General features: G+C 43.2%; 1 long non-coding RNA gene across 1 annotated transcript; it reads left to right on the top strand.

The window, feature by feature from the left end:
- On the top strand, positions 1-7,254 carry LOC146761895 (uncharacterized). Its single transcript, XR_014942700.1, has 5 exons — positions 1-81; positions 1,719-1,865; positions 2,276-2,319; positions 3,346-3,430; positions 5,441-7,254. It is a non-coding gene; the product is annotated as an uncharacterized LOC146761895 (long non-coding RNA).
- Positions 7,255-9,846: the final 2,592 nt, after the last annotated feature.

The raw sequence follows: 9,846 nt of genomic DNA, 5'->3' as shown, positions 1-9,846 counted from the left end.
CAACCAGGTGGACTCGCAGTGTCTTACAAGTGAGACATGGAAGCAGGTACAGAGTGGAGACCCAGCACCCTCAATCTCCAGGTGAGTAACAGCAGCCAAGGAGGCCTTTGGGCTCTGCAGGGTCCAAGTGTGGAGCATTACACACAGGAACACCTGAGTATAAAGACAGTGGCAGAGCTGTAGAGCTAGCCATAACAGAGAGGCACAGTGGCTCAGCTCATTTCCCACAGTAACACTGGAAATACGAGCCATGAGGGAAATGCAGATGCTTTCTGCCTTCCCCTTTTGTCTCATGCCTTCTGCCCCCATCAGAGGGGAGGAATGAGCTGCAGTTCCACAGAGACATTCCTCTCACAGCCACTCACACCTCAGGTGTGGAGGAGTGAGCTGGGGCTGCTGGTGGTAGCTGTGGAACACTGCCATCTGTGGTGCCCCATCCTACCCTGGAGATGGGCATGTAGAGCTGAGAACCTTTGACACTGTGCAAATGACTGCAAGCAGAGATGCAGCAGAGGAAACACAAAGCATCTAATAACTTATCATACAAAGCAATGAGTAATAGAAATAACAATATTTCCAACCAAATATCCCCCATCCTAACAGTCATGTCTGATCTCCAAAATCCCACCCAAACAATTTCCCACCCCCAAATAATATTCCATTCCCCTCAAATGCCACCTCCCCTCACCATCCAAACCTTAAATTTCCTTCCCACAATTCCCACCCAGGAATTACTCACACTAATTACCAGCAAGCAAGGCATGAGGAACACCTGTTCCTCGTGTGCAGATACCTGAAAAAGAGAAGTGGCAGGGAACTGGGGTTCTGTAGCAGGTTATAGAGGCTCTGCATGGAACACAGCCCCAGGCCACAACCCCATCAGCTGCTGGGGCAGCAGCATCCCTGTCAGTGGGGGATTTCGCCAGTGGTGGACAGGGACACAGGGAGAAGCCACACCTTGATGTAGCTCTGCATCTGCTCCTTTCCTGCTCATGTCCAGTCCTTTCATCTATTGCACTTTCCATCTTCTGTCCTTCTTTCTTTCTTACCTGTATCCTTTCTTCTTTTCTGCTCTTTTCCTCTTCTTAAATTGTCTTACCTGTATCTGTTTTTCCCCTCTTCTGTTCTTTTACTGCTCTGGTCTGCATCCAGTGTCTGCACCGCAGCTCTAGGTTGGACTATGTGTTGGGATGGAGAAAGGTTCACAGGGCATAGATTTGTACAAGAAAAGCTCTCCTGCTGTGCCCAACAGGTGATGAAAAGGAGCCCTCAGGACCCAGGACCACAAAGGCAGCTTTTTTTTCCAAAGGCCACAGCGTAAGCTCGTGTAACTGGGAAGGATTCTGTTATACATCTCCTGGAAGTGCCTTTGAATGAATAATTTTCTGAACTTGTTTCCAATTGTTGCTCAGAGGAAATGAGGTTTTTAACCTTGTATCTTTGCAGGAAGACAGAGAGGAGGGAACCTGTCTGGTGAAATGCTCAGGTGCCATTTCCTTCCTTGCACCAACAGCCTGTTTGTGTCCACGCGATGCCAGTTCTCCTCCTGACAGTTTCTACTGATCCTTCCCTGAGACCTTCTGCTAAGCACTTCTGTTTCTGTATTCTCAGGGCCCTGTTAGGACTAAAAAGAGGAGTGGATAACAGATGGAAGGATCTGGCCTTCTGCTGGGTGATAGCCACCTGCATGTCATGTTCCTGCTTTCTCTTTTCCACAGGTGGCATTGTGCTTCCCAAGGAGCATATGGACCTTTTAGATGGGAGTGCACAGCAATGATCCAACAGGGTCTCAGCTTCCTTCCTGCCCTGCACCTGAGTGAGGGACACCGTGACCTGCTCAGGAGGCAAGATGTCATGTCAGGGAGGTGAGTTTTCCTTGTTTTTTTTCGTCTGTGCTTGGCTCTGCTGTGCTGTTTTTTTCTTTGTAGTGCTAAACATTGATTCCCTGGTCTTTGGCTTGCTTTTTTCTTTATTTTGCTTTGTATTGCTATTTTTTTTTATTTTTTTTTTTTTATTACTGTGTCATGTTCTGCTTTATGGTGACATTTGCAAGAGACTGTGAATTCTCCTGGTTCAAACTGCAGTCAGCTTCATCAAATGTGTAAGAAATATATAAGGGCTGCTGAGGCCAGGCTAGATTTCCATTTCTTTATGAACTGGGGTGTTGCTGCGGATGTATTTATCTCCTGTTTTGTCTCTTGTGCTTGTTCAGGAATTTTAGAACATACTATGTCAGTGTTTGTTTCTATCCTGCTTTCTCTTCTCTGTCTTTCAGGTCAGCTCGTGCTAGAAGTCGATGGCATCGCTGTATGAATCAAGGTCAGTTTAGGAGCAGCTGCTTGTGGAAGGAATCGAGTCCAGGCTAATAAATGGAAGCATCTCCTGGTGAGGTGTCAGAGGCGGCAGTAATGATGTCTGTCATCGTAAAAACCAGAGTGCAGGCTCATCCAAGTTCTTGCTGGCTGATGTTTGGGAGTATCTTGTTTTCCAGCTGAATGATAAGAAAGCTAAACATGCTGAGCCGTTACAGCTTGAGCTGAAGTTGTGAATGTGCTCCCGGATGTTTCCTTTAGTGGTAAACCATGTTCTGGCACTGTGATAGTCCTATCTCTGTCATGATTTGGAGCACAGTGTCTGGTTGCAAGCCTTGTGTGCCTGTTTCCATGAACCTTGCTTTCTTTCTGTCTTCAGAGCAAGTGCAGGGTGCTTCCTTGCTTTTGGTGGATTCATCCAGGAGGCTTTCAGAAGGCCAATTGCAGTATTCATAACACAGAGAGACAATGGGAATGGACTGTCGTTACCACCAGGCAAAAGTTTCTTATGTCATGAACAGTATAAACAAAATTCTTACTTCTGGCCTGGCCCTGAGCTGCTGCAGCTTAAAGGCTTTTTGCTTTTGGGTGGCCCTTCCTGGAATTACCTGATGAATTTTCCCCCAATTTTTAAATGCCATTTGCACTCATAGCTTCAATTCTAAATTTGGGAGAGAAGTTAGATAAGGTTAGGGTAAGGTGTTTCTTTTTTTTCTATTCTCCTAGGTGACTGTGTGTTTTCTGCCAGTGCTGTGGTAGCTCTGTAACTGGGGTTGTTCCTAATGCTCATGAAAAGGCTCTACTGGCAGCACAGAATTTGACCATTGGGCTGCCTGCTGGATTAATTTCTGTAGATTGAACAAACCATCTCAAAAAGCATACAATCAGTTTATTTTTTGAAAGGCTGTCAGCTTTTGAGGTCGCTGAGAAGTCTTGGTTTATCAGTCACTAGCAGCTTGCTGGAGCTTGAAGTAGTTGAATCGTCCCTTACAGAGCCGTTAAATAAAACCTTCTAATTACTTTTGCATTGTAGGTCTGAGCTAGGATATACCGCTGGTGTGTGTGCCTGTGCTGCAGATGCCATCCTTCCTCACCCTTCTCCTCCTCATTGGCAGAAGGTATCACCATCAGCTTTCTACCTCACACAGCAGTTGTTATCTGAGCAGAGACTTGGTCGCTTCCCAGTTTCTCTGTGGCACTTCCCTAGGCTGTTAGTTCTCTCTTTTTCTATTGGTGTTCTGTGTAGTCTTCAGTTTGCCCTTAGATGCCAGGCCACTTGAAAAGAGTTTTCAAATTATATCCATCCTGATTTCTTTACGTGTTGTCCTTTTTTTAAACAAACAAACAAACAAACAACAACCAAAACAAAACAAACAAACAAAAAAACCAAAAAATCAGCAACAACAACAACAAAAACCAAGAGGAATACTCTGGAATTTTCTATAGCAATCACCATTTCAGACTTGTCCATTATTCCTTTTGAGGCTGTTCTCTAATTTATTTAGTTCAAGATCAGTCCCTGTCCTTTGTTCTCCCTGCTTTTCTGTCCTGTCTGTATTTATTTGTTTTTCTCTTCAGCCTGCTTTCCTTCCAGTGCTGACAGTCATGGGGAACTCCTAGTTGTGTCAAGGAAAATGAATGCCACAGCACACATTTCTTCTTGATGTATAGCAGGTGCTGGTGATAGCAGAGCCCCTGTTCTCTGTGAGCAACTTGTGCTTAGCCTGCATTCGTTGATCTCTGATCTGCTAACCTTGTGAGAAGATGAAACAGAGCTTCCAGCTACTTCACTGGGATTGTGGTTTGCACTGCTTTGACTTTAGTCCTGCAGGCCAGTGATGGACAAGGCAGAGGTGTTGGGATACTGAGAGAAGTGTTTGTGTTTGGAACTCTGCATTTTTTTATTTTTATTTTTTTCTTAACCATCACTGGGGACTGCTTCAGTTTAGCAGAGGAGCCTTAGTGGTGTGGTTGCCTCAGGTGTACCTGATCTCATGATGGTATGTGGCCTTTTGGCAGAGTTTGGGAACTGACCCCTCAAAACAGTGTTTAGAACTAGTTGCAGGTGATAGCAAGGCTAATCCAGTAAGGTTTTGATGAATCTGTCACAGAAGAGTTACCTGTCCTTATGAGCATGGCTGGTGTGTGGTGTATGTTGCTGCGACCTTCCTTCTTCTGTGTTTGATGAAGTAGCTGCTTTTTGGGAGGGACATTAAGGCTTTGGATGTGATAAGTTGGAATCCTATTGTGAGCCCAAATTCAGCAAACAGTTACTGCTTAACAGGGGCCTCAGGCATATGTTTTAAGTTTCTCTGTTTCCTGTAGGACTTAAAAACGTGTTTATAGCTTTGCGGAGTATATATGGAACAAGGTGTGCTTGAGTATCTTGTGTTCTCTTTGGCAAGGACGTAATAAAAACCAGTCCTGGATGTTTGGTGAGGGAGCAGTGTTGAGAGAGGCGAGCCAAGTGGTGGTAGGAGTCCTGAGCCACCTAGTTTCTGTGCCTCTGTGTGGAGCTTTGTGCTTTGGAAATGTCCAGATTAGCTTTGGCTAAGCTTCTGAGCTTCTGGATGCTTCTCATAACCAGCTCAAACCTCTCAAAAGCTTGAGGATTGTCCATCACTAATTTTCAAATGAATTGCATGGGGAAATGAAGATAAAAACCAAAACCCTCAAGTAGAAGTACTTGTTATTTTAAGAATAGAAAGGATAATGAATATGCCAGTAGTGTTTGATTGTTATGGAGGAGCACAAAGTAGTGGCCAGGAGATAGGAGAAATAAGGAGGAATGTCTCTTGGTTTGTTTCTCTAGGATCTTCAGGAACTGTTGATAAACGTAAAGATGGGTAATACACACATAAAGAAAGATAGTGGTTTTAAGGGTTGGAAAAATATTGTGAAGCACCCGTGTTTCGCCCCAGATTAAAAGATTTGGAACTCTCCCAGAGTAGAGAACAGTTTGTCTGATTTCCATTTTGCTGAGCAGTTCAGGCCATCAGAGAGGACTTGCTGGCCTCTGGACAAAGGGAGAGTGTGAAGGAGAGGAGGAAATAACGATGTTAAGATCTGTGAAGAAGGATGAATGGCAATGGTTGTTTGTCACCTTACTGCCCTTCTTGTCTCCCTAGAGCCCAGCTGACTTCCTGGGATTGCTGAATAGCTGCCTCTCGCTGCCTTTTGCTGCCTCCTGCCTATCAGACTAAAAACCAGTGGTGTAAAACTGAGTGTGAATTTAGTGGGGTAAGTCCTTGAGTATTCTTTATTTCCGTAAAAGGCATTGGATGTCTCAGGATGGAAGTCCAGGTACCTGCTCAAGTGTATTACAGCAGTCATGGAATTTCTATTTCAGAGACTTTTTCAAAGCCCTTCAGATGGAAAGGCAAAGGGATGTGCAACTTTGGAGTAGTAAATGGTGCATATTAAAATGTAAAGAGGGCTAATTAATGTAAACAGACTCCAGTCATGCCGGTGTATAGCTTTCTTTAGGAGGGTACTCAGGAATTCTTTTCTGACAAGGAGTGATAGTGTCCCAAGTCCAGGTGCGTGCTCAGCTTGGAAATGCATGCACATAGCTTTTGCTTGGCCAGCTGCTTTGAATGCATCGCACTACATCATCTTGTCTTGACCTCTTTGCTCCCTCCATCAAAAGTTTTGCTCGGTCTAGACTCGTTGCAGGTGCTGACTGTGTTATCTTGACCCACGTGAGATCAATACAGAGATGAATACAGAAAATTAAGTAGGGTTGTGCAGCACTAATTTGAACGTCGTAGGGGAATGATCGTGCTTAGGATAGGGTATCTTCCACACTGCTGATTGTCATCGTCCCCCACCCTTTGTGGGACTCAGACTTGTAGAACTAGCTCTTTGAGGAGAGGGCTCCCAAGGTATTAACCCATGTAAACTTCAGAGTACCAGGTGGTGTGATGGCATTTATGGGGCAGAGCCCACAGGGAATATGCCTCTGTCGTCACTCAGTCTTGTGATGACACAGCGCCCGCTGCAGCATGGGGTCAGTGGGACTGCAGGCACAGCGGCATGGAAGCTGAGCCAGCCACAGCCTGGTGCGTGCTGTGCAAGTTGCCCTGCCTGGTGCTGGGCTTAGTGCTGCCCTGTACTGATGAAGGCAGCCTCGGATTGGTGTGGGGCAGCACTTTTTGCAGCTCCCTGCCCATCAGGACCCCGACCAGCAGCAGGTTACTTCTGTGAGCAGGGGCGTGGGGGGGAGCTCATTTCACTTGCTGTTACAGCCTCAGAGAAATGTGGTTATTTTTAAAATGAAGCTTCTGACTGCCGGAGGACTTGTGTCATTCTCACATCCCACTTTAGTGGATCCTGTCATGTGACTTGAGAGCACAGGCTGAGAGTGCAGGCTTATTGGATTTCATTTGATATTTCCTGACGACAGGAACCAATGGGTGGCTTCCAGAATAGTTCAAGATGTCTCTGTTAAGATCGAGTTTTGCTACACGTAATTGGAACCCCGAGCTCTTGATATTGTGCTGCTGATTAAAGCATTCTTTCCAATCAGCTGAAGAAATAGGCTTAGGAACGCAGAGCATAATTCCTGGCTGCAGTAGATGATAGTGGAGCTTGAGGAAGTGTTTTTGTAGGTGCTCAGGTAGTTTAGATCTTAGTAGCATCTGATAGTCTAAAGCATGACTAATTCAGCTGATGTACTTTTCCATGGTCTTTGTTTCATGTTTGCTGCTTCTTTGTCCTTCCCGTTCCTTTCTTTGCATTCTCTTTCTCCTTGCTGAGAGCATTCTGTTTCTTTCCAGACTCTTTTTTTTTTTTTCTCTTTGCTTTTAGTTTCTCCTTTTCTTCTCATTCTTCTTTGCCTGGCTTTGCTTTCCTTGTCCCCTTGCCCGTGCTTTTCCTCTTACTTTGCCTTCACTTGCCTGATGTTTTCTTGCCCTCACTTGTTCTGTTTGGTTTATTCCTTTCTGGCTTCTTCAGCTCCAGCCTCCTCTTTTGTCTTTCCTGCTCTGCTTGATGCATTTGAAGTTGCTTTTTTTCTCATTTTCCCAGGTGGGTCCACGCCTCCTGAGCAAGGATGCCTGTTCCCTCATGGTGGTCTTGCAGCTTTTTCACCGATGGCTGGTGAGATCCGTGCCCGGTAGCTACCCTTACCTCCTCCTTGGCATGACTGCGGGTGCTTTGCCTTCCTCCAGACAGATGTTTGGTTTTGGTGATTGGCAGATTCTTCTGGGCTGGCCACCCTGACGTGGCATCGCTTGTGGAAGTAGCAGCATGCCCTGTACCTACCCTTTCCTCCTCTCAGGCCCGGATGCTGAATTTTTGGCCTCCTCCAGACTCAGCAGTCATCTCCTTCTCGCCATGTGAGTGTCTACTTTTCCGTTCATTTGACGCTGTTGTTTCTAATGCATGGCTTGATGTTGGTTTTCTCTGATCCATTTCTTTATTCTTTTATTTCTTCTGCCTTGGTTTACGGTTCCTCCTGACTTGGAATGAACTGTTGACTTTACTTTTTTCAGGTTCGTTGATATCCATTCATCTTTTCTTTTTCCTTTTGACTTTGCATTTATGTTTTAGCTTTTCACGCTGCCATTTGCTTTTGCCTGTTGCCTTTGCATTTTGCTTTTGGTGTTTTCCTTTGCTTTTCGTCCTATGCCATTTGCCTTTTTCCTTTCCATTTGGCAGTAGCATTTTGCCTTTTGCCTTTTGCATTTCCCTTTTGCCTTTTGCCATTTGCATTTCCCTTTTGCCTTTGCCTTTTCTACTAACTGTGCCACTTAGCTTTTTCCTTTGCCTTTTGGAATAACTCTGCCACTTACCTTTTGTCTTTGTGTTTTTCTTATGCATTTCGCCTTTTCCTTTATGCTTTGTCTTTTGCCATAGCCATTTTCTTTGTCCCGTTGCCTTTGCAATTTCTGGTTTCCTTTTGGTGTTGACTTTGCCTTCCTTCATATGCCATTTGCCTTTTTCCTTGAAATATGGCAATAGCATTTTCATTTTGCCTTTTGCATTTCCCTTTTGCTTTTGTCTTTTGTACTCTGCCATTTTCCTTTTGCCTTTCCTCAGTTGAATTTGCCCTCAGGTTTTTGCCTTTCACACTGCAATTTGCTTTTGCCCTTTGCTTTTGCATTTTGCATTTTGCTTTCGGCGTTTTCGTTTGCATTTTTTTCCTCTTTTTCTTTTTATTTTTCTTTCTCGTTTTTTTTTTCTTTTTTCTTTCTCTTTTTCTTTCTCTCTTTTTTCTCTCTTTTTCTTTTTGTTTCTCTTTTTTCTTTACTTTTTATTTTCTTTTTCTTTCTTTTTCTTTTTTCGATTTTTTACTCTTTTTCATTCTTTTTCTTTTTTTTCTTTCTTTTTTTTTCTGTCATTCTCTTTTCTTTTTGTTTTTCCTTTGCCTTTATCCTTATGTTCTGTCTTTTGCCATATCTATTTCCATTGACATGTTGCCTTTGCTTTTTCAGTTTTCCTATTGGCATTTGCCTTTGCTTTCTGTCCTATGCCATTTGCCTTTTCCTTTTCTATGCCATTTTGACATTTGCAATTCCCTTTTGTCTTTCACTTTTGGACTAACTGTGCCAGTTACAGTTTGTCTTTGCGTTTTTCTTTTGCTTTTTGCCTTTTCATTTAAACTTTCTCTTTTGCCATAGCCATTTGCTTTGACCTGTTGCCTTTGCATTTTCAGGTTTCCTTTTGGTGTTTGACTTTGCCTTTTGTCATATGCCATTTACCTTTTTCCTTTATATTTGGCAGTAGCATTTTCATTTTGCCTTTTGCATTTCCATTTTGCCTTTGAGTTTTGTTCTCTGCCATTTTCCTTTTGCATTTGCCTTTGACTTTTGCCTTTTTCATTTCCTCTGTTGAATTTGCCCGCAGGTTTTTGCTTTTCACACTGCCATTTCTATTTGCCCTTTGCCTTTGCATTTTGCATTTTCCTTTTGGTGTTGTTTTTTTTTCTTCTTCTACCATTATCCTTTTGCCTTTTTATTTCTCTTTTTCATTTTCTTTTTTCTTTCTCTTTTTCTTTTATTTTTTATTTTTCATTTTCATTATGTTTATTTTACACTTTCTCTTTATTTTCTTTCTTTTTTTCTTTCCCTTTCTCTTTCACTTTTTGTTTTTCTTTTCTTTCTCCTTTTCATTTTCTTTTGCCTTTGTTCTTATGTTCTGTCTTTTGCCATAGCCATTTGCATTGAGACGTTGCCTTTGCGTTTTCAGTTTTCCTTTTGGCATTTGCCATTTTTCTTATGCCATTTGCCTTTTCCTTTGCTTTGCCATTTTGCCATTTGCAGTTCCCTTTTGTCTTTGCCTTTTGGACTAATTAGGCCATATAGCTTTTGCCTTTGCTTTTTGGACTCTGCCACTTACCTTTTGTCTTTGCGTTTTTCTTTTGCCTTTCGCCTTTTCCTTTATGCTTTGTCTTTTGCCATAGCCATTTGCTTTGACCCGTTGACTTTGCATTTTCAGGTTTCCTTTTCGTGTTTGACTTTGCCTTCTGTCATATGCCATTTGCTTTTTCCTTGACATTTGGCAGTAGCATTTTCATTTTGCCTTTTGCATT

Source organism: Coturnix japonica, chromosome 2 (assembly GCF_054131305.1).
Source record: "Coturnix japonica strain WE chromosome 2, WE-NBRP24, whole genome shotgun sequence".
NCBI classification, from domain to species: domain Eukaryota; kingdom Metazoa; phylum Chordata; class Aves; order Galliformes; family Phasianidae; genus Coturnix; species Coturnix japonica.
Note: the sequence above shows the minus strand (reverse complement) of the source record. Positions and strands in the feature narration are given on the sequence as shown.